The sequence below is a fragment of the Numenius arquata genome, chromosome 3, assembly GCF_964106895.1.
Source record: "Numenius arquata chromosome 3, bNumArq3.hap1.1, whole genome shotgun sequence".
NCBI lineage: Eukaryota > Metazoa > Chordata > Aves > Charadriiformes > Scolopacidae > Numenius > Numenius arquata.
In genome coordinates, this window is record NC_133578.1 from 14,665,405 (window position 1) to 14,689,404 (window position 24,000).

Sequence of the window (24,000 nt, forward strand, 5' to 3'; positions counted from 1 at the left end):
CATCTGAATATCTTTCCTATAGGGGCTGGGCCCGTGCGGCCCTGCCAAAGGTCACCCCAGGCCAGCGCAACTGCCAAGTTCCAGTTGCCAGTGACCCAGTGCCACTGAGAAACCAGAGCCTTGCTGCTCTTCTCTGCTTAACCCGGGGTACCGCAAACGTTAAATGGTGCGTTACATCCCGGGGCCAGATCTGCCGGCAGAACCGGTTGTGATGGATGAAGCCAGAGTTAAAGGTCCAATCCTGTCCACAGACAAGTTTTCAAGTTTGAGAAATAAAACCAAGAAGGCAGCAGGCCAGGAATGACAGGTGGCTTTTGTTTTGCCTTTTTTTTTTTTTTTTTAAAAGAAAAACCCCAACCCTGCGGCGGCAGGAAGGCTGGTTTCTGTGGCTATGACACAGTGGGAGAGGCAGGAGAGCAGCTTCCCCTGCAGCGTGGTCACACCGCTCCCCTCACCTCGGGTGGGTTGTGGAGGAACCGACTCTTCAAAGAAAAAAAAAAAAATTCACCGGCTGTAACCGGGCAACGGCACACGTGTGTGGAGAAAGGAGAAGAGGCAGCCATTGCTGAGCAGCTCATTTCCAACACTCCGCAGCAGCCACTGCTTATTTAAGCAGCAGCCAGGTGAGCGGTTTGGTACGTACACTGCAGAAGGCAGCACCCTCCACCCGCCTGCCCACATGGGCATCGGCGATGCTCACTCAAATCACGTGGGGAATGGGCGGCCATCTCCCAAATTTGAATGGCCGTTGCATTCGCAGGGAGGCCTTCAGACTTTAAAAAAATAAAATAAAGTAGAAAAACTCCATCTTAATGATAAAGCTTAACAGAGGGCAGTTGATTTCCTTGGTATTAGTTTTCTTGATACAATCCATCCAGCGAGGGAGCAGCTGTGGTGATGCTTTCTGCAGGCACCTGCTCCCATCCATTTTGGTGTTCCCATTCATTTTGGTTTGGCTTGTGCCCTTCTGGCTGCAGGCACTGGCTGGGGTCAGCGCTGAGGGGGGACGAGGACTGCTCTAGACTACCCGCTCTGGGGAAGCCCCCATAAACACTCGGCATCCTATCTACATCCCTACTTGCCCATGCAAGCTTTTGGAGCCTTTCCTAATAACCATAGGGATTTTTCTTCATTAAGAAGAGGACTTTAACTTCTTCATTCTCACACAGCACCGAGCAAGGCTGATGTGCTGAGTGACACAGCTTGCCCAGGTGGTGCTCAGGAGCCAAGGCTGCAGGGCTGCTCTGCGTACACTGTGCAAGTTGAGCCACCAACTACTATCATTTTATTTCAACCTATAGTATAGAATATATTGTTCCCAGAAATTCTTTCTTTTTGATATTTTTAAAATAAACCACTTTGTCTCTTCATTTCCAAGGAGGCCCAAAAGCCAACCTGGACCATGTTTCAAACAGACAAGAGCATAACCCCCTAACGGTCTGATTTCCTATTGAGGAAGGTATCAGCCTTCCAAGCTTATTTTCTAGTTTCTTTAGTCCCTTTCTCCTAAATCACTATTTCAGTTTAATCCAAATATTGAACTATAAAGGCACTTGCTTGGGGGTCCCACATTCCTTACTGTATGCTGGAGACATCATCCTTTGAGAATAGGCTTTTCACAGTCATTTCACAGCTCTACTAACCAGCTTTTCCCCCCACTACATACCCACCTTCCCACGCATGCGGGCAAGTGCACAAAAGAAGACAAAACAAAACCAGTTGTGAACATTCACATTTGCGTTTCAAGTTTTAATTATGGGGAAAAGATCCTCAGGCCAAAGCAGCCTGTGGAATTTGAGCCATAATCTAAAATATAACTCCAGTTATGAAACTTGAGTGATTCACTGTATGCTTTTTCTGTGCACAAGGTAGGCATGAGAACAAGGCTTCCTTGCTACTTCTTGCCTCTGATCACCATACCGTAATCCAACTAGTGCCATCAGGACACAACTCGGGGAGTTACATTCCCACCTACAGTCACAGCTCAACGCCAAAAGAGAAAAAACCTCAATTTTTTAAATGAGGGAATCTCCTCTCCTCCATCCTCCCCAGCACCACATTACGTATGATGAGCTTGCACTTGAGGAACTTCTGCAAACACAGGAATAACTTCCCATATGCATAATCTACATGTTGTGTGGGTTAAATGCCTTGACGTCTAATTAAGGTCACATACTGGATATTTCTCCTTGAAGCAAATGTATAGGAACTGTCTTAGTTTAAAAAGAAAACCCCATAAGAGGGAGAGAGAGGATGATCATAGAGGCTTCTAAGAACTGCAAAGGCCTCTTGTCCAAGTTGAGACAACATGAAGTTTTCAGAGCAAGAAGAAACATCATCAAGTCTGCTTGTTTCTAAACTATCTTTGGAGAAATTCTTGAGAACAGCAAGAATTTCCACTGCAAGCAACAGCTGCTGGATGGGGAAGAGGAAACCAAGCGCCAGCTGAGCTCTTAACCATTCTTATTGCAGTTCCTCACCATAATCCCAAGGAAAAGTTCCTTACCCCCATTCTTGGGAGAGTAAGTAACCTTCTCATACTTACAAAATCACACATCAACAAGCAGCATGCTTGGCTGCATAGAAACCTACGAACTTCAACTAAATTTCTCAGTTTTGCTTGAAAGACCAAGTTTTCTTTCAGTGTAACCCTGCTCGGGTCAGACGATCCTCACAGGCCCTTTAGGACAGAGACCCTGGCTAAAACCCTGTCCCTCCCCGAACACGTCTGATGACAATTTTTTGCTGTGCCCGCGGCCAAGATTTCACCCCATCTTTCTTTACAGGGTGGAGAGGCTCTGGCTGGGCGGCATGAAAGGCCGATTGTTAGTGACATGGCGAGGGACAGGCCACGGATGTGAAAACCATACTCCGTTTGTGCACGATTTTTGACCTCATCGCAAAACCACAAGCTACCGCTCAGCAGACAAGCCTTACATTTTCACTGACATTTAGTACCAGCCCCTTTAACTCGCTCCTCAGAAGCCTCGAGCTTCGAAACGCTCCCCAAAGCACTAGGATAATATTTAGCCCATTGTGCAAACTGTGAATCTGCCCAACGCGCCCGTGGGTTGAATCGAGGCATTTGCTTCCCGGCGTTTCCAGAAGTTTGGTCACACTGTACGTCTGCGCTTCCAGCCCGAGCATGATGTAGCCTGGGGAGAAACAGCAAGGACTGAACTGAAAAAAAAGTACTTAAAAAAAAAAAAAAAATTATCAGGCACTGCAGGCTGGTTTGTTGAGCAAAAACCCCGTGTATTTGAGGTGACGCTAGCATGAACAGATGAAAACGTCTATTGAGAGTCAAAAGGCGGTGAGTTTAGGCATTTCTGTAGGGCTGTTCCTACCGCACCAGCAGCCACCAGAGTGGCAGCACGCAGCACACACTGCCTGGCCGGGCAAGTGCCTGCTAGGTACTGTCCCCAGCACACCACTGAAGGTCCCCTGCAGTGACAACTGCCACCAAACTGCCTTAATTCCTCAGCTATTTGCTAAGCAGGGTCTTCCTGCACTCTGAACCCAAAAGACACACTCATGGCCAAAGGCAGACAGCTACACGTGTCTGCCAGACAGCAGTTAATGCTCATGGAAATGCTCCTCCTTCTTACCGAGACAGCAGGTCCCACGCACCCAACGTGCAAGAATGAAATGCAAAACCTCCAAAAGCCAAGTACATCAATCCCTCTACACCTCCACCTGCCCTGATAACCAACGCAAGAAGACAGCTCATGCCTTGAGGAGATTATCATCTAAACCAGCCAATAAATCAAACCTTAAAAACAACATATGTCACCTCCTGGAAAATATTAAACACTCCCAAAGGTGTGCAGAGCTTCCTCACCGGCTGGTTACATCGCTATGGGCAAGTGCACAAGACTTGGGCTGATTTTCATGTTTTTGGCAAGAGTACTGACACAGTCCTCCTCAGATGGGAGCAAGAATACGCATGTTTGCTGGAGATTCGATTGAGAAAAACGAAGCACAGACGTTTTTATCTATTGTCTGAATACAAAGCAGCATGTGGTAATAGGCTAATAAGCTCTGATGGTAATCATCTTACAATTTATATAGTTGTTTATTTTGAAGGAGCCAAAAGAAGGATCCATACCCTACACTGATGAATGCTGTCAGGGCTCTGGTTAAGTCACTAGAAGGAGGCTGATTTCTATCAGCGTCTTCAGGCACAACAGCAAAATGTGTGTTCCGACAGCACAAGCCAGGAATACCGAGACAGTCAGAAATGTGGCTGCTTCTGGGGTAGATGGCAAGGAAAAAAGAAAAAAGCTGACCCAAGAATGTCACTGAGGCTGAGTCTCCTCTGCAAAAAGAATTTCTTATGGAGGCAGAATAAACTGTGTAAAATCCCATTTACCTGTCTGGACATGGGGATGGAATGGAAGGGCTGAGCTATCCCCTTGGAGCAGCTATGGAATATAAAACCACCAAAGATGGAGAAATTCAGCTTAGCTTGTGTGATTAGACCCCCAAGGCTCAACATATGACAATGATAAAATTGACCCCAGATATTTGATACTTGATGTGTGAGTACCCCTATCGCTGGTTCCAGCTCTGCTTTCCCGGAGGCACAGCTCCCGGGGCAAAGCCAGTACAGCAGGTAAACGAGCTCAGAACCAAGCCCTGGATTTGCAGGGGAGGTTAGTGCAATTAAAGACACACCGGCTCCCTGGCAGAGAAGCCCAGCATGACAGTGATTTAAGGTCTCCATGGCAACACATGACAGAAATTGCTTAATTCTGTTATGAAACCTCAAGAAAAAGCTGCAGCAGGGTCTGTGTGGGAACCAGCAGCTCCCTCCTCCTCTGCTGCAGCTCACCAAAACTGGTAACTTTAGGGAGCCTGTAGCCGCTATAGCAATAGGCTGAGATTTAGCATATATGTAGGTATATGTATGTACCCTGACCAATTCCACCATCCCATGGCCAAAGGAATTTGCTTACCACCAGCCTTCTCTGGTCTCTTCACGTACACCCTGCCAGAGCTCTGCGTACCTGAAGGCACCAACCTCACCTGAGGCTGAGGAAGACTACCAGTGACTGAGGCTGCCAACTACTCCTACAGTTGCAATTAATAACTCTTCCTCTAGCCACAGCTCACTCGATTACATCCTTTTACCCGGCCACTTTGCAAGCATTAGCAGCTCCATGCAATGCCTCCAGGGCTGAAACTCTGTAAGATCTGAACACTTCCCTCTCTGTTCCTCTTGCAGACTGCTGGCTGCAGCCACACAACCACCACGACACACCCAGAGACGCTCGCCAGGTACCAAAATAGTTCAGCCTTTTGTGTTGCAGGCAACCCCTTGGACTGGGAGCTACTGAGAACCCTTGAAATATGGGACGTGCCCTTTTTGGAGCTTAGCTGACTCCCTCGAGTCGTGCTGATCAGGACCAAATGAACTTCAGGAACTTCTCCCTTGAGTTGGCATCACTGTGTCCCAAACCTTTGAGAGCCAAAGGACCTGTAGGTGCATGAACAACCACCGCCAATTATTATTAAATAAAGATGATTAACTCTTAGCCAGGTTTCCTCCAGTCTGTCAGATTTCCTGCCTGGTCAATGCCACAAAAAGGACACACCAAGCGAAAGCTGGACCGCATGCAAGTCTTCAGTGGGAAGTCAGCATGAAAGAGATCCATCATGTGGGAAGCCAGAGCCTGACACCCTTTGTAGTTCTGGCATTAAGTTGTTCAAAACCCAAGTGAAATTTCAACTCTCTGAGGTTTTCTAAAAAGGAGGATCCTGCCAGGTGAGAGTGCTCTCAACTTCCATCAGCTTCCAGGAGATCTGATGGAGCCCAGCACCTGGCAAGACCTGCACAGGAAATTACAGGCATTTCCTTTTGGAGCAGTGATCAAAGCACTATCGGATTGCTACTAAAAAGGAGAAAAAAAAAAAAAAGTAAGTTGTAAACCAACTGTTGTTTAAAAATAAAATCCTCAACCCAGTAATAAAGAGCTGCAACTGGTTGGGTTTTGAATTTGGGGGATGTGGTGGTGTGTCCTGGAAGTGGCCTTATGAATTTGCCTCCAGCAATTAAAAATGCTGTACCCAGAGGGCTGAACTCCCTGATCTCCTCACCAGTTTCCCATGCCAGCCAGACCTCTTCTCCTTTTCATCCCGAGATCGCATCGCCTCCCCCACCACACAGATGCTGCTCATATTTACTCTAAGAGAAAGAAAGCGCACCGGGGGAGTAATGAAGCACTTGAGATTCACACAAAAGGCAGCTAAAGGCAGTGGCTGCCTGATGAATACTTGGTAGTTATTTCAGGAAACACGGAATTATAGTCTGAACAAATAATAATAATAAAAAGCCACGTCACTGGAAATTGCTTAGGTGGTAGGTGGCCCCCGTCTCCCCCTGCTGCGAATCCTTAAGTGATAAGAAGGAGCCCTTGCTGTAGCACTGAGCAGCAGCTTTCCCGTGGCCAGGCTGGGCTTGGGGGCTCACTCGTATTTACTTGGATGCACGTGCTTGTCGGTGTCCTGATCTGTGTGTAAATGCAGCACAGCACGCGTCAACCATATTGACAAATGTCATCCGAAACAAACTCCGCTTCCCTCCCCCAACTCCTCCTCCACCTCCCACAACAACTCCATTAATCTTCAGCCCGTTTCTCTTGGTGATGTAGTGCCCTTTTCAAAATACGTAAGAAGATTCCTGTCACTCTGACAAGCGAACAGTCAGATGCAGAAACCAGATTATTATTATTTCTTTAATTAAAAACAACACTGAAGTTAGATTTGGGTCGTCTGTGGAGTTACAGCACTGCTGCTACCAGTTTTGTAGGAGAATCCAGGTATGTGACCAGAAAGCAGCTACGCAAGATCCATTCCTGTATCTCTCAGACCTTGATGACGACTGTATTGTTGCCAGTTTAGGGGTGTCCACTGGAGGCTGATCCAAGGCTTTTGCCAAGGCACGAAATGAGAGCATCCCTGCCCAGTAACTGGGGCCTGAGGAAGCGGATGGATCAGCTACTTTTACTTCCATCACCTCTCGCATGCTTAAATCCACCATCCCTTTCCTTACTCATTTATTTCCAAAGCTCTCAGGAGACATTACGGGATGACAGATGCCTGTATTACTCTTGAAAATTCTTTGCTAGTGAGGCCAGGAATGCCTCTCCTATGTTATCATGGAACTGATGAAGCTGACCTAAACATACTGTAGCAAAAAACCAGATAGCCAAGATGTTCCCCTGCCCTGCCCAGCCAGAGATAACACAACAAGAACAAATTTACAGTGGAGGAAGCCGCTTCGAATTCCAATAGCTGCCCTTCCTGTTCGCACAATCCCTGGAAATGGGCAGCTTCCCTCCTACACATCCCAGCCTGCTGACACGCCAATAAAAAGACCCCAAATCCACTGCCCTGGGTGGTTTTGCCGCTCTTATACCGCTCAGCAAGGTTTCCGAAGCAATAGCCCACAGTGCTGTGGCAGTGCTCGGTTTGCAGCCAGGCGCTCTGCTGCTTGCACGTGGTCCTGCTGCTGGCAACGTAGCCAGATGTGCGTGGCACAGCCAGATGCGTGGCAAAGTCCTTCTAGCCTCGGCCAGCATCGCCTTGGGCAGGTGGAAGTGGTCCACGCGACGAATTCATGCCTTGCAGCACGGAGCTGTGGGGGGAACCTGAACAGCACCAAGAACTGCCCACCATGGCCTCCACCCTGCCTTCCCCACCACAGCCCCGCATCCCCCTGCCAAAATAAGGGGTGCTCGATAGTATCCTGACCGTGCTGTGCACCCACCCCTCCACCCAGCTCCTTGCTGGCTCATTGCGCTGTGGCTTTATGGACATCATGCTGTGCGCAGGGCAGGCATGGCTGAGCCAATGCACAGACTTCATGGCACCTATAGATGCTTTGGAGATGGTTTATGGATAGAAAGGGTACAGGGCCACCTTGTTCCTGTCACCCTCTCACAAATCAATCAATGCATTTGGCTCCAAATTTCTCTTCCAGTCAGGCTCAATTCTGTATTTAATGCTTTTTTACATCTTCAGTGTTGCTACCGGATGTCTTTTGGTATGTAAATGGCTTTTTCAAGACACCCTTCCCTCCTGGCAAACATACTTTGCATCTCTTCAGACAGCAAAAAAGAGCTGAAGGCTGTGAAGGTCTCTGGTAATAGCATTTCCACAAGGGGATGGGTGAATCCTACCAAGTTCCAGGCTGATGGTCCCTTCTCCTGGGGTGGAAGGTGAGAACAGTAGGGATCTCCTGGCTATTTCCAAAACCCATGTGCTCTACTGCAAATCTCCAAAACTTGACTCTATGGGGCAGCATAGATGTTTCTGCAACACTTCTACACCCCAGGGCACAGGGCATGCTTGTAGGGCGTGCTCTCAATTTTCTCAGGCTCCTGGGTTGAGGACAGTCGTCCTGGTTCCCCGCAACCCATTTAATACTCATTTACAGAAGAGCACAGAACATGCTAGTCTGTAATGCTGGAGCTTTAGTAAAGCTTCACCAGCATGGACTTCAGAAGATGAAGGAACAGCCATCTCCCAGGTTTAGCTAAATAGGCACTTGGCACATTTTAGGTAGAATTTCTCTAAATCCCAGAACCACGTGGAATGCTATTTTCCAGGCATTTCCCAGGTCCATGTCATTACTCTGTCACTTGGAAGACTCCAAGATCTCATCACTGGCCCAGGACCATAACAGTCATTTTTTCCAGGCTCGTTACAGTATCTGCCAAGAGCATGAGCCTCTTATTTATGTACAGCATGCTGGAGAGGCGACTCCGTACTTGGCAAATCCAATTGGCTTGTCTGAAAGAGGAGTGTGGGCAGTGCTCAGGGCTGGGTACTGGGGTGAGGAGCAGAATGGAGCGGGCTTCAGAGCCTCCTTCTCTGCCCTGCACGTGGTGACACACAGCTCTGCAAAGCCACAGCATCTCCCCAAACCTGCCTGAGGACAGGGTGCAGGTACACCTCCAGGATCCCAGCCCCAGCGCCTCTTCTGAACCCTTCTCTTCGGCAAGCTGTGCTGCTCTCAGCTCCCCCCCTGCTGTCCTCCTCCTGCTCCCTGTCAGCCTGGGCAAGCCCTCCCAGTGGCAAGCACACACCTTGACACTCAGACTGGCCAAACCACCCTTGAGGAACAGAGTTTACCCATGCATGAGTCAAGTCCTTCCTCCGATTGAGTACATTCACCCTGCCAGCACCAGAGAGAAGCATCCCGCAAGGATACCCCTTTGAAAAAGATGTATCAGGGTCCCAGCCAGTGCTGCTCAGTACCTGCACTTTGCTGTTGAATGCTCAAGTTTCTTCTCAGGTGTCACAAGTGGACGATGCCATAAATTGGAGAGCAGCAGCCCAAAGTCAACCCATCTCTGAAAACATCCTATGGGTCTGTTGACCTAACTTCAGACCCCTGTGGCCACCCCTCACCGCCCAGTTTCAGTACAGACCTGCATCAGGATACTCTAAACCTGTTCCTTCTATGCTCAGTCTAAACCCTCTGCCTCAACTTTTAAGTCATTCAACTTACAGCTGCGTGGGAGGGTATATATGTACATTCATTAACACTTCCATTATGCCCCGTGGTTTGGCAGGTGGTGCTGCATTATGGATTTAAACAGTGCCAGCAAGCAAGTCTACAGCACTTCACTTGATTAGCATGCGATGGGAAATCATCCCTCAAAAGTGTTTTGCACTCTCATGAAGCACCTCCGATGAACGAGGCAACAGCAGCGCTCCAACCACCACTACCTCTGTGCAATCACATCAAAATTCACTCACAACTTCAGGGAAAGACAAACCCCCTCAAAAATCAATTGCCGTTTGAGGGGGGAAGGAAAGAAAAGAAAAGGAAAAGGAACAGCAGAGTCTCTCTCCCCGGTTAAAGGAAAAGGGAGAGGCACACCCTCCGCTGCCATTGCCACAAAGCATCTTTCTCATACACCAAACAATAACATCTCCTGCTTTTACCCTATAATCTGGTTCTAGCATTCACATGGGAGAAACACACCACACACGGTTATACTCATTCCAGCATTCAGCCTTCGAGGTACTCAGCGTCCCACTGCCCCACGCCAAAGACCATGCCTTCTGTCGAATCATCAGGCTGGCACTAACAGATTTCCAGAAACTGTGCAGTCAGATTCCCAGAGGGAATGCTGTCGTGGAGGGATGAGGAGCCGACCCACCGATGAGCTCCCTCCCCGCAGCAACATGGACAGCAAACACACCACTCAGTATTGGTGAAAAGGTGGATAAAGACCTTTGATGGGACAAGAGGATAAAACATTGGTTAAACACCGATATCACCACATTGCTCATCATTTACTGGGGCTGGACACACTCACTTTTCCTTAAATGTGAGTGGTACTACAAGCGATTGGACCTGCAGTGGTACAGAGTGCTGGCTCCCACAGCGTACAGGATTTCTGCTTTACCTGGGTGATGGGAAGGGTTAACTCACAGACAAGACCAACTGAACAAAGCAAAGCAACTGGACATAGTTTCTGAGTCTAGACTGTTGAGGTCAAATCAAGAGCTGATTTCAAAGAAGAATCCCTGGTCCTTGGTTAGCTTTCTAGAGCACTGTTTTGGTTCAATGATTCTGCTCTCCTCTGTGAACAGGCTTCCTTGTTCCTGAGATTTAATCCCCTACAGACCTTGGCTGAGAAGTTTCATAGAAATGTTTAGGCTCTGCCATCAGAGCCCAGGAAGATCCGGTTTTAACTTCCATCCACCACACAGCTGTGAAGTACAGCTATCCCACTACAAAGTCACAATGGAGTCAAGACATTAAGGTCTTTTCTCAAAAACAGTGGGATGCAGCATTGTGTTGCTCTGACCTTACTGTAGATCTCATACGCCACTCTAATGCCTGCATAGTGCCAATATTTTTAAACACCAAGCAAAGAGCTGTTAGCCTTAGTCCTGGCAACTCAGGTAAATCTCTCATTTGTGTCTTATTTTACATACCAGACTCACAGAAACAGCAAGAAATTTGCATTTGGCCCTTCTGTGAACTGCTGGGTTCTCCCTAAGGGACATTCACTCCATGTCAGGGTCTTTTTCATATGGTTCAGTACATTCAAGGACACTGCAAAAATAAAATTTGAACTGAAAGACAACTGTAGATATCCTTACGTTTTATCTTGACCTTGTGAGCCATAACACAACATGGGATGGTTTACCCTGAGGGTGTCTTGACATGTTTCTGCATATAAAAATATCTCTATTAAAAGCACAGATAGAGAAGGCATGGATTGCAGCCACTTGAAATAAATAAATAAATAAAGCCCCAAAGCATTAAGTGCTGGTAAGGGACAAGATTACTTTCATCCTGCCACAGCATGTTTCAATTTAACCACTGCATCTCTCAGCACTTTTGGTTCATATTCTTTTACCACACAGAAACACAAGTTTGGTATACGCCCAGCCTTAGGAAGGGGAAATGGTATTTTGGGTCATCAGCTCCACCCACCATGTCCACCCACCCCTCCACTCGACAAGGCTTTTGAAGTGCACCGGTCTCAAATGAGAGCGAGATCACATCAGCCTGGGGTCAGCAGGGCTTGGGGAGCCAGAGTACTCCTGAGGTTGGGAGATATTTTGGGAGTTTGTTGGGGCCAAATGGCTTTATCAGCAAGTCCCTCACCTCTGCTGCTCACAAGGGCACCCTGCCCAGGGCTGCCTGCACTTCTGCCCCCACCATGGACACTAGCAGGCACTTCCTCACCCCCTTCCCCGGCTCCTCATTCACTGCCTTGAAGGTGGCAGACCTCCACTTACCGCCCAAATTCAGCAACCCTTCACCACTTTGGCTTAGACAACTCCTCTTTGTCCTTTCCCACCTCTCAGCTAGACCCATCCACCTCTTTGTGAGCCTTCCCAAGCCCAGGCGAACTGCGAACTGCAACTACTGTTATTTTTCTCCACTTTTTTTTAACCCCCAAACCAATGAGGCAATCTGACCTCCAAACCAGAGAATTGTGCAGCACAAGGATCTATTCTCACGCTGCACAAAATCAAACAGATGCTTCAACGCAGGATATGCCTGAAAACACAATTTTTCTGCTTTGCTTCGACGACCTAACATTTATTCCCATATTCTTGTGAGGCTGGTATGTAAACAACAGGGAGTGACTTGCTGTGCTCAGGAGACCTTAGCCTAAGAGTTATATTTCTCTGCCCTCCTGGATCCACTAAGTTGTCCTCCTGAGGTCCTCCTGAGGTTCAAAGAGTTTCTGAACCTCATAATTTAAAAATCCAAGGAATAAAAATGAGTTGCTGGAGATCTTTACCAACAGAAAAGTAGATTGAGACTGTTCTGTTATTTAATAATTCAAATCCCAGATGCTTAATTAAACAGACTTGCTACATTGCAAAAAGAATAAGAAATTATATATCCCCTTAGCTAACTTTGTTGATTAACATGAAAGACCTTTCACGCTCTGCAGGCGTTCGGTCCAAGTCAAACTTTTGAAGCTGGACTTAATACTCTGCAGGTAAATCTCATGTAATAAAACACTTGCTGCTCACAGGACAGGGGTGATGCAGCGCCTTATCAGCACCTCTGTGCTGCATGGAGCCATTCTGCAGAATGCACAGAGGAAACGATGCTCAGCAGAGCATTTTAGCAGAGCATTTTAACAGAGCATTCAGTACCTCTTCAGACCAGATCAAACCTCAAGGAAAGCAAATGGTCCGCTCAGCTCCTCATGCCTGCTGTTTCGCCTGTTTGCAGATTAAATCTGAAAGCATCCGCAGCATGTGGAGGAAACAGAGAAGTCTCTCTCCCAGTGCTCTGCCCCTAAGATACAAAATATTTTCTAAGGGAAGAGCTGCAAATATACATTCAAGTCCACCTCATTGCTACAGCTCATCGTAACCTCCGGACTTCTAATCCAGAGTTACAATCCTTCACCAGCTACCACCAAGGCCTCTTCAGGTGGAGGGGAAGCAGGACATGCACAGGATGGGCTCAGGTAATACCTGCCTTGTTCTCCAAGGCCATTTATGTCAGATGTAGGCTTGTGGCTAGGCAGGTACCTTAACAGCGAGATCGTATGCTGCTCTGAGAGCTACAATGGCAATACTTCATGTTTCACAAAAACAATTCACAACAGCTTGAGGTTTTGCCAGAGCACTGGGGCATATCTCCTCCTCCTCTGAGGTTAGCTGAGGACTCTTGTCCCCACCAAATGCCAGCAGCCATCAAAGCAACCTTCAGTCTGCAGCTCGGCAGTGAGCACTCCTGAAATGACAGAATTCCTTCAGTGATCTCCCCCTTCCTGGTTCATCACCCCAATACAAGCTCCGTAAATACCCCTGATGACTATTTCTGGGATTGAGTGCTGGGTACCGAATAACTTCTTCCCCACGAGTCCTACTTTACAGATAGATGTCTCCCACCCAGCAAGTCTTGTATGTACACTGGTGGCACTAATACTTCCATACCAAGTATTACACAAGACATTAGCTACATATTTTCTGAAGATCACAATCTCTACTAAATTGCCAGCTGTCTATGCAGACCACTCAAGAGCTATCTGGGTATGTTAAGTACAGATGACAGATAACAATGATAACAATGTCTGGATGTGCTTGAAAGATTAAATTCCATCTGCATCCTGTTACTTTTTAACATTTCATACCTTTTTGGAGTCTTTCTGTGTCACAACAACCAACTGGTAAAGAGCTTATATGACAGGCTCACGAACTTACACAAGAAAATCCTCTAAATGTTTTTTTGTTTGGTTGGTTGTTGGGGTTTTTTTGAGTGACCAGGTGCCTGGAGACATGCTACAGTGGATGTCTCAGTAGCCCTTTAAGTGGGAAGACCAGGTCAAGAAAAAAATGGATGGGATTCCCACTACACCAACGTCCATTAGCATCCTTTCAACTTGGCTTGGGTGGGTCTATGTTCCAGCTATCGTGTATCAGACTCACCATCAGGCTTTGTGCTTCCAGCAATGCAAATAACTGATCCCTATTCAAAAGCCTTTCAACCCCTCTTAAGACTGCAAGATGAGCAAGTATTTGTTTCCACAAATCAGAACCAGCCTTGCACCATTGCAGCCTTTTCTGTTTTCCAGTGTAGCCTTCAAAAATATATTGAACACGCTCATATTGATACTGATATGACCAATTCTTAAAAAAACCAAACCAAACAACAACAAAGAAACTAAAAAAGCCCAATAAACCTGAAGATTTAACTTTAATAATTATTTTCTGCTCACTTTGAAAACTTCCCTCAAACAAGTGGGCAAAACAGAGGAGCTGCAGAGCACCTTGCTGTACCAAATCTGCATTTTCTGGGCATGCTGTGCTCTCTGGGTTTGTTCACAGCCAGTCCATCTCCATCCTCTGTTCTCAGCCCACCCGGCAGTGAAATCCCAGTCCCAGTCCTTCCTCCACCTGCAACAGGAGCTGAGCCACGCTGGCAAGCAGCCACTTGGAAAGGTGAATTCACAGGCACTCTCAGACAAACAGTATTTCATTAAGGAACTTTTAAATAAACAGACAAACAAACCCCAACACTTGCACTTCATAATTAAGCGTAAGCCAGCTGAAATAGTGTCAAGACATGCCATAAGCAAAAGGAACCGAGCCCTGGCATCCCTGTGTCTCTAGCAGGCTCTGAACAGATTGCTCTGACAGCTTGTACCACAGCAGACCCCATCCATACATCTCTTTTGGAGCACAGCTCTTGTAGAGGAGCGGGCAGAAGCCGAGACATGCCCAGGCTCTGCCTGCTCCCACCCAGGGTGCAGGTACCTGCTCGTGTGGTGCTGTAGACATGGCCTGAGAGGCACAGGGACATCGCTCCCCTGGTTGTGACCCAGAGCGGAAGAGCAGTGACTCCTGAGAGGGTAAGATCTCTGCTGCAGACCCCGGCTGGCGAGATCCTGCCCGAGTCCAGGGACATCGACAGCACTGAGCGCTCCCAGTATTTTCAAGGAGAGCGTTTCACTGTAACCAGCACAAGGTACACAATATGGGCCCCAAGCGAGGCACAGCGTGACTTACGGATGACTTCAGCAGGCTTTAGTTTGATCTGTATATCCTCTAGACACTTCACAAGAGTGTTGCTCAACTCCTGCTGCCTTCAGCCTCACAAGAGGTAGACATAAATACTTAGCATTAGCATAGCTCCCCATGACTCATTTTTTCTCCTTTTTAAATATAGCATCCTATAAATGTGGATACATTCTGAGCAATAAAACTCATATCGTTACAATTCACCATGCAACCAAAAGAAAAAATTCCTCCTGCCAGCTTTGTGACAGCTTCCTCCCCCAAACCAAAACACTAGTGCCCCTCACAAGGCCAGGATGGAGCAAGAGTCGCTCTCCTCCATCAGGGAGACCAGGCAGCACAGGGACACAGCGTGGTGGCAGCAGATGCAGAGCCAGCAGCTGGGCAGAAGGCCTCATCATCAACCCAACCACTCATATGAACTTCATTAAAAAGAGCAGATCTGGCTCGGAGCACAGCCAGAACAGGGATTTGCCCAGAGGAATGGAGTTTTGATAACTGCAAAGCAGCCTGCACCAGCATGGGGGAAGCTGGGCTTGCTGAAAAAGTGGTGGTGGCATCTCTAGCTGGGGGATGCTCCCCATTCCCCATCATCCCCCAGACATATATCATCTCCTCCCTCCACCACCAGGCTTAAGCCTTCCTCCTTAGGAAAGCCAAACCCCACCTTGTCTAGCCAAGGAACTGCCCTAAGCTGTCTCAGAAGCACCGAGGAAGAACCTGGTGGGAAGAACACAGACCACAGCTTGGTGGTTTTCATGGGAATTGAGATCCAGTTTCAGCACCCTCCTGCCTGTCCTGCTGCAGACCTCCCTGTGTGATCCTGTGTGCTGTGTTTAGCTTTACCGAACACTCCAGTTCCCCAGCTGTACAAGTGAGATAAATAGTAGGTCCCTATCTCACAGGTATGTTGAAAAATAAATAGATTTTGCATTACAAGTGTTGCAGGAATGCTTTAAAACTTGCAGAAGTACCAAGATTAATCCATCACTGCTCAAAAAGGAACCCAAGATTGATAGCAAATTAAAGTCTTACCTACACAAACATAAATACCAGAGTATGCAAGAGTGTTTTCTTAGTTTATCTGTTTCTCCTGATAACCATGTTTGCCTTGGTGACTCAAACTGTTGCAGTCACAAGTTGTTTGAATTCAGTGCACCAAGTCATGTCTGGATAAATGTATGCTTTGCTCTGTCTACACTGACTGCCGAGACATCAGTCATCCTCCTAGCTGTCCTGAACACATACCTGAAAATACATGCTCACATCCATCCTGCTGTCAGGTGATTGAAGAACAGACATTTTTACATCTTGGACCTCTCTAGTAAGATTAGCCACGAGAATCTATTTTCCATAGTATTTTTCTAATAGTTTCTTCAACCTCCTAATTTAATATCTGAAATGAGTGGAGTGGCAGAGCTGCCATGCTCGTCCTAGAAACTGTCATTTTAAAGACATGATAACAGAAGGCTTTTCTTAAAACTTCCAGGAGTATCTGTGGCTTAAAAATCTGATTCCTGTTTAAAATCATGACTAAGACTCTAAGGAATCCAACTCCCAAAGTCACACAGGTAGTTTTGAATATGTTACCCTTTTAGAGTAATTATGCCATCAAAGTTCCAGTCAAAAGCTGATGAGCGTTACTAATATATGCCGATGAGTGAGCCTGTAAGTAAAAGACCTTCTTGCTTTATTCACACTCCAGCAAATCAGAAAGCACACCAAGACTTATTTTCACATACAAGAGTAACAGACCTGACCCCAGGAGACACTTAACGAGGTTAACCCACAGCCCAGGGAGCAGGTTTATTGCAAACTGGCTGCGAGCTGATGCAAGTTGTACTCAGGTTGTACTCTGTTACGCTGGAGATGACGGGAACTTGGAGCAGCTGTTTGGTCTTCAGTGGACTAACACCAGCCACTACCTTTGATCATTACAAGTCACCATTCAGATGCGAAATAGTCCCCTGGAAGTCCTCAGTGACACTCATCTCTAGACCAAGAGCTAGGCAAATGCAGTCGGGAGTTGGCTGGGAGAGCAATAAACAAACACAGAGAGAGCAGAGATCAGCAAGACATCTGGGGGCATCTCCCCCACACTTGGGAAAATACATAGATTTTCCCCTCCATGAAATGAAGCACCCACTTCAGGTAGGTTTTACAAGTTAATACGAGGATGAGAACTGTTGTACATTCAAAAGAGAGGCTTTGTATGAAACTATGTGGAATCTGCAGCAACAAAGAAGGCTTAGAGAGTGAAGGGCTGAGAGAGATGAAGAAAGAATAAGCCATTTTTACCACACTGCATAAAGTCATATATTTGGTACAACATTATTTTCAGAAACAGACCTTCTGAAAGAGAAGGCAAGGCAGGCATTATGTTATCTGGGAGAAGGTGAAGGGGTGTAAGCACACATTTTAAGCCACTCTAGATCAATAGCAGAAGAATGTACAAGAAAGTAGTTCAAGATGTTAATCTCAAGCCCATCAATGGCAAACAAATTCTGAGACAAACAAGATTTAGCCAAAAATTAATTAAGAAAGCCTCATTTGTAGAAGAACTGAGCAATTCTGCTTGTTAATTCTGGCCAGAAGAGAAGGAGCAGGAAGGGGGGAATCCAATCCCAGAGTATCTCAGATACTTACAATGCCTTCTGAAGTATCTCAGCATTTGCTATATTTGTGTTCCCAACACACCCCACAAAGAAAATTCTACCACCCCATTTTAGAAAGAAAAGAGGGCTCAATGAGAGGCAGATTCACAGTTACAGGTATGTACAGGAGTTGCTGACCTTAGCCTACTTGCCTTTGGATAGTCTGTGTCAGAAAAGGTACCTGGGGACAGGTTTCCCAGCTCTTCAGCTACCTCCAGCCATTGGACTGCTCTTTAATGAAACCCATGTATCTGTGCAGCGCTAACCACCGCCTACTGAAGAACTAGTGGCTGAAGTAGTAAAATTAGCAGGAGAGTCAGTTATAAGTACAGCAAACTACTTAAAAATATCGTTAACCTCCCCCAACACTGCCCCCACCTCTTCCCTCAATCATTATTTCAGGAGACTTATCTTTGTATAATTATTTCATCACCTAAGAACAGGTGGCCGGTTTGCCATATCTCTATGCAAGATTTCCATATGTATTACTCCTCCGCTGACATTTTCTCATCTATACACACATGCATGGATCAGCAATTGCTTCATTACTTTCTCAAACGGAGAATAAGAGTCATAAATCTCTAAAAAAATGAATACGCCAAGAAATTCAGCATCTGAAGTTACAGCTGTTCATTTCTTCTCTCTGTTCAAAAAGAGCCAGTCATGGCTTATTGCAGATGTTATTGAAGTTGATGGACTTGCTCTAGATTTCCACTGGATACAAACACTCAGGATAAGATCCACTGGACCATTGGGCCTTTGTTTCCCCATGGAGAAAAATACAGCCAGTGACATTCAAGTAGAACAGGAAAGCTGTACTCCCCTCCCCACCAAGTATCTTCTGTCAAGTCCCTCCAGTAGGCAATAACAGGAGAAAGAAGCAGTAACTCCATCAAGGAGTGGGCTAACATTCCTCCCATCTGCCAGTCCCACGCTCATTCTGTTTTCACTTGGACCAAATCCTCCCAGCTCCTTCTGCTTTATACTTCATTAAACCTGGGTGCCTCAGACACCAAGAATAACATCGTTGATCTTTGAAAGGTCACTTTCAAGGCACGTTTGTGTATCTTTTATCACCACTTCTCTTCCTCAGCCCTGTCTATAGTACTGCCTTGGAAGCCTGAAAATGAATTCCATATTTTCCATACTGAATTTGTCCCCTCAGCCCTGATCTACTTATTTATGACAGTAAAAGCTTACACAAACACCACCACCACCATGCAAAAATGCTCCCCCTCTCTTTTCCTGTGGACTCATGTTAATATTCTCCATCTCCAGAGCCTGGAGTCCCCTCTGCACCGAGTGCGGCACATTCCCACGCTGAGGTGCAATCCCTCCTTCCTCCATCTCTGCAGCTAAAGAAAGGTAAAGGGATGTACAGTCATGGAGAGGTTACAACATGGAAGCAAGGGCAGCTCCCACGCATGGGGACACCACATCACACCAGAGGCCCCGTGTAGGCTGAGTGATGCTGGAGTGAGGAGCCACCAGGAATGAAAGCATCACAGAAGCAGTGCAAAGCAAACAAAACACGCGAAAACAAATTAAGACTGGTCCAGTTGAACTTTGGAGCCTAAAACTGTCATAGGTCAGATGGACAAGAGGAAATGGCTTCAAGTTAAGCCAGGGGAGGTTCAGATTGGACATCAAGAAAAATTTTTAGATGGAAAGGGTTATTAAACATTGGAATGGGCTGCCCAGGGAAGTGATTGAGGCACCATGCCTGGAGGCATTTAAAAGACAGGTTGACATAACGCTCAGTAACATGGTTTAGTGATGGGTTGTTGTTTGGGTTTTGGTTTTTTGTTTGTTTATTTGGTTGGTTTTGTTTTTTTTAAAATCAGAGTTAGGTTGATGGTTGGACTAGATGATCTTAAAGGTCCCTTCCAACCTAGTCGATTCTATGATTCATCTTAATAAATTGACTCACCCTGTCAGCCTGGACACTGGGGGAGGTAGCCAGAGGCTCTTGGCTTGAATCCAGACACAAAATTCACACCCAAATTTCACACCCAAAGAAGGAAGATAAAAAGGAAAGGGCAGAAATGAATGGAGCCAAACAGCTTTCCTCAAGGAGCCCTCCAGAGTTAAGAGCAGAAGGGAGTAGAGTTTCTACCATGATGATCTCAATGGTGAAACAGTGCTGCTCTTAGCAGCACATGGTGCGAGCTAAAGGGCCACACGGATCTCAGGTACAGGACACCGTTTCTGTCCCCAGTTAAAGAAGAGCTCTAAGGAACCACAGCATGATATCAACAATAATGATTCATCATACTCATTTGCCCTATATTCACTTGTCCTTACGTTGCCCTCGTGTACTACTTTGCCAATGACAATGCCAGCTCAGGTTCAGGACTTATCCTCCTCCTTCCATTCCCAAATGCCATGCCTCCCCCTATGCCAAAAAAAAGCATAGGGATAAGGAAAGAAGTCCTCTCTAACCATCAGATGATACAGTTTTATTTCTCCCTTTTGTTAGCCTCAGTCCCAGTGTAAGAAAAAAAAAAAAATCACCCAATGCAAAACATACCAAAAACTCCCCTCATGAAGAAGGCGAGCTTTGTTTCTGTAATTCTTAGTTCCTCTGCAAAAATTTTGAGCCTGTGAAAACACCCACCAAAAACTTCAATAAATAGAAACTGCCTTTCACATCATTTCTGAAAACAGATGCTGGGCCAGCTCTGACCCTGGTGCAGCTGCTCTGATTTGGGAATCATGCTGGTGGGGTGTTTGGCCCCCTGCAACCTGGGCTACACACTCCATGGCAGGGGATATCTCCTGGAATGGAGGAGCAAACTCAAAGAAAGTCAAACAAATTGATGCAGGACTATAATATGAAGAATATCCACTTTCTATAAGCACTATATTGTTTTTAAAGAGATGCTGTCAGCTTTGTGTTTTCAGACGCAAGTACACAGAAAGAAATCCTATCTCTATTAGGCAGTCCAAAGCTATGCTACTGAGAGGTGGTTTTTTTAAAGCTATTACTTCATAATTTCCTTGCCACACCCTTGTTCTCTCTCTTATCTTCTCCTAGTTTTTCTTACATTAATAGACCCCATTTTTGCAATGTCCCTAACAGATTCAGAGCAACAGACAAGCACTTTTCATAAAGAAAAATAATGACAGCTGACCCATGCAGTCTTAGGCCTTTGAAATGTATCTCTCTTGTGCAGAAAGGGCCTGAGCTAACTGGATAATTTTGTAGTGGAAGTTCAGAAAGCACACCTATATCCAGGTATGACTATAAAATTGGTCCGCTTGTTTTTAGTACCAACTATTGGATGAACAACAGTTTCCAGGTAAGACGTAAATAGAACATTTCCAGCCAATAGCACCACTTTAAGCCTGGCACCAAAATCTGAACGTAGATGACTTAAGATACCTAAGGAGTTGGTGGCTTAGATTTTCACACTTTCATAACATTAGGCAGCTAACTAATGCAGAAAAAGGCCAGCTGATGGGCGCAGGACTGCGGTTACCTGTGCTGGGGGACAGCCTCACACGGGGGTCGGGACTTCACTGTGCACTTTGCTCCTCTCACAAAACCCCAACCTCTACCCCAAGCCACCACAGCATAAAGTCATCACCTCGACAGGGAGGGTGACTAGGGCAGCCAAGTGCAGGATGCTGAGACTGGTCCACCCAGGGTCTAACTCTTAACTTGCTCCTGAACTTGCCGCCAGCATGGCTTTATCCTCCTTTCTCTGTCTGGGAAGCAGGGTTTTCTAAACACTGTTTCTAGAGCTCTTGAGCCATTCAAAAAAGAAAAAAAAAGTTGCAAGTTTTCTTTCTAATCCCCAGCAGCGCAAGCACGAGAGCTGAAAAGTCCTTGTCCTTCAGCTGCGGTTCAGCTTGTTTTCTTAAAGCAGAGAAAAAGTAAAACCAGGAAAAAAAGTACCTCCACCGCTCCTTGGTTCTTTGTAATTAACGACAGCATCTGTATCTTCCTTATAAAAGTCTAGCAAATAACTCAAACACATGAATCCGGAAGCTTTCACAAAGTATTTAGTGGTCCAAAAGCAGTTTGAATACAAGATAAGAAATCTTGCAATACACAGATTAGAACACGCAAGGGGTAGGAAAGGAAAAGATTAACGTGGCTCTGAATCTACTAGGGGCGGAAAAAAACCCCAAACACTACAAAAGTCCGGCAAACCCTCCACTTGCAAAGATCTTCCATCACCCAGTGTAACTCAAGAGTTTACACAGTGTAACTCAGAGTGACCCCCTCTCCCCACCACACACCCAGAAGAAGACACGAGACCCGCCGCGGCTCAACCACTGCTTGCCATAGTCCATTTTCCAAGCGTTCAGCAGGGAAGGAACGACACACACCCCCCCACCCCGCAGGACACCGAAAGCCCCCCCGCGGCACAAAGCCACCGTACCGTCCCGAGCCCGGCCTCCGGCGTTGCTGAGAGCGGCGGCTCCACGGCGACAGTCGGCGACAGCCCGTTCTTCCCGACACCGATCTGCGGGCAGGGAAAGCGGCGGAGCCCGGGGAGCGCTCCTCCTGCCGGGGGGCGGGGGGGGCTCATGCCAGAGCGGGGCACCGCATTTCAGCGGGAATTACTGGGGAAAAGAGAGAAGGGAAAGCCCCGCCGCCGTTACCGCTGGGTGTCACGCTGAGCCTTCCCCCCCCCTCCTCCTCCTCCTCCTCCTCCTCCCTCCTCCTCCTCCTCCCGCGGGCTTTCACGCGTGGAGCCCCGCAACTCCTCGCGGCGCTATCCCGCCTCCCCTAGCTTCACGGCGGGGGGGGGACCCCAAAAGAAACGGCCATTTATTGGGTTGGGGTTTGGTTTTTGTGTTCGCCCCCAAAAGCGCCACCCACCCACGAGTCCTCCAACCCTTGCCCCCCCCCTCCGCCCCAAGCCCCGCTCACCCGGGACCGCGCCGCGCCCTCAGCGCCCGCCCATGCCCGCCGAGAGGCGCCCGCGGCCGCGCAGCGCCGCCGGCCCCCACCCGCTCCCGCCCGCCCCGGCGGCCGCGGCCGGGCAGCCCGCACCCGGCCATCCCTTATATCGCCGCGGCGGCTGCTATAAATAGCCCGGCCCCGCCGCCGGGGGCCGGGCCGGGTGCTGCCGGCGGGGGTTTCTCCTCGGCGGCGGGGAGTGGGGGGACGACACCCGCCATCACCTGCGGCTGGGTGACGGCGACCTATTTCTCACTTTTTAGACTCATTTTTTACGCCGCTGACCGGCGGGCGCGGGGCGGGGACGCGGCTCCCGCGGGGGGCCCGGGGCTCGCCGACCCCCGGCGCGGCAATGGGCCCGTCCGCAGCCGCCGCCGCCGCGTTAAGGTGGACCGCGGCGGCGGGAGCGGGCGGCGGCACCTTAAACCTCCCGGGCGGCCGGTGCCTCCTCTCTCCCCGCCCGGTACCCCCGGGCCCCGGGGAGGTTATGGCTGAAAGGGAAGGGACCGACCCCCCCGGGCCGCGGGGGTGGCGGCGGAGGAGGAGGAGGGTAAACAACCGCGTCTCTGCGGGCGCTGCTTGATGGACGGGGCAGCAACGGGAGGGCACGGGAGCCTGCAGACGGAGTTCACGCCACATGAACGCGGCACACGCTCTGCCGTTAAGAACCAGCCACTATAGGCACACGCACGCTCACATATATGTTTATACTAAAGACAAGGAAGCCTTATCAACTTTTAGCACAGTAACACAATTCGTGTTTAATCCGGCAGGGCTCATCCCAGACAGGACTTCAGGGAACACAGAGGCAGCGGGTACTTTTCCTACCTCTTTTCTGTGTCCTTGGAGCTGGGAGACAGGACCAAAGCAGCGCTTCACATCTCAGCTGCTGACTCCTTTGCCACCTCACACCTTCCCCTTGCAGCTGACGGGAGCAAAAGTCCCGCTTCTGTGCGTGCGCTCGTTTACTTACACCCGCTGCCCTCGCAGAGGATGCAGGCAATAGCTACGTGAGAATAATCCACGTGAGTAAGGACTGATCAGTTTGGCTCTGCCCCGTGTCCTGCCACGGGGGCGAGCGTCTTGGGCACGGTCCTGCAGGGTGCTCAGGCACGTCCCGAGCATCTCAGGGGGCTGCATTTAGGCACCTGCTGATTCACCTTGCTGGGTCAGGGCCCACCTCCATGCTGGTTTGCGAAGCAGATGTATGTGACTCAAACTGGCCCTTAACAAGTGAACAGCCCCAGCTCCCTTCCCCTGCCAAATTAGCGTTACGTACACCCCAGTACTCCCTGAAAACATCTACCCGAGGCAGTCTGACACCCCACTGTGGCCTGCACAAAACAAGAGAGAGCCTCCATGCTGTCTTTCCCACATAAGTAAGCAGCAGAGAGGAGCACGCTGCCATTT

At 48.0% G+C, this 24,000-nt stretch overlaps 1 protein-coding gene across 2 annotated transcripts in view; it reads right to left on the bottom strand.

The window, feature by feature from the left end:
* Positions 1-22,609, bottom strand: part of MRAS (muscle RAS oncogene homolog) — a 41,610-nt gene extending 19,001 nt beyond the window's left edge. The window contains exons 1-2 of one of the 2 annotated variants that reach the window (XM_074145908.1): positions 22,561-22,609; positions 22,067-22,250 (exon numbers count right to left, since the gene is read on the bottom strand). The gene's annotated coding sequence lies outside the window, so the exon portion shown is untranslated. The remainder of the gene's footprint in view (positions 1-22,066; positions 22,251-22,560) is intronic. The other variant, XM_074145909.1, reaches the window with a different exon arrangement.
* Positions 22,610-24,000: the final 1,391 nt, after the last annotated feature.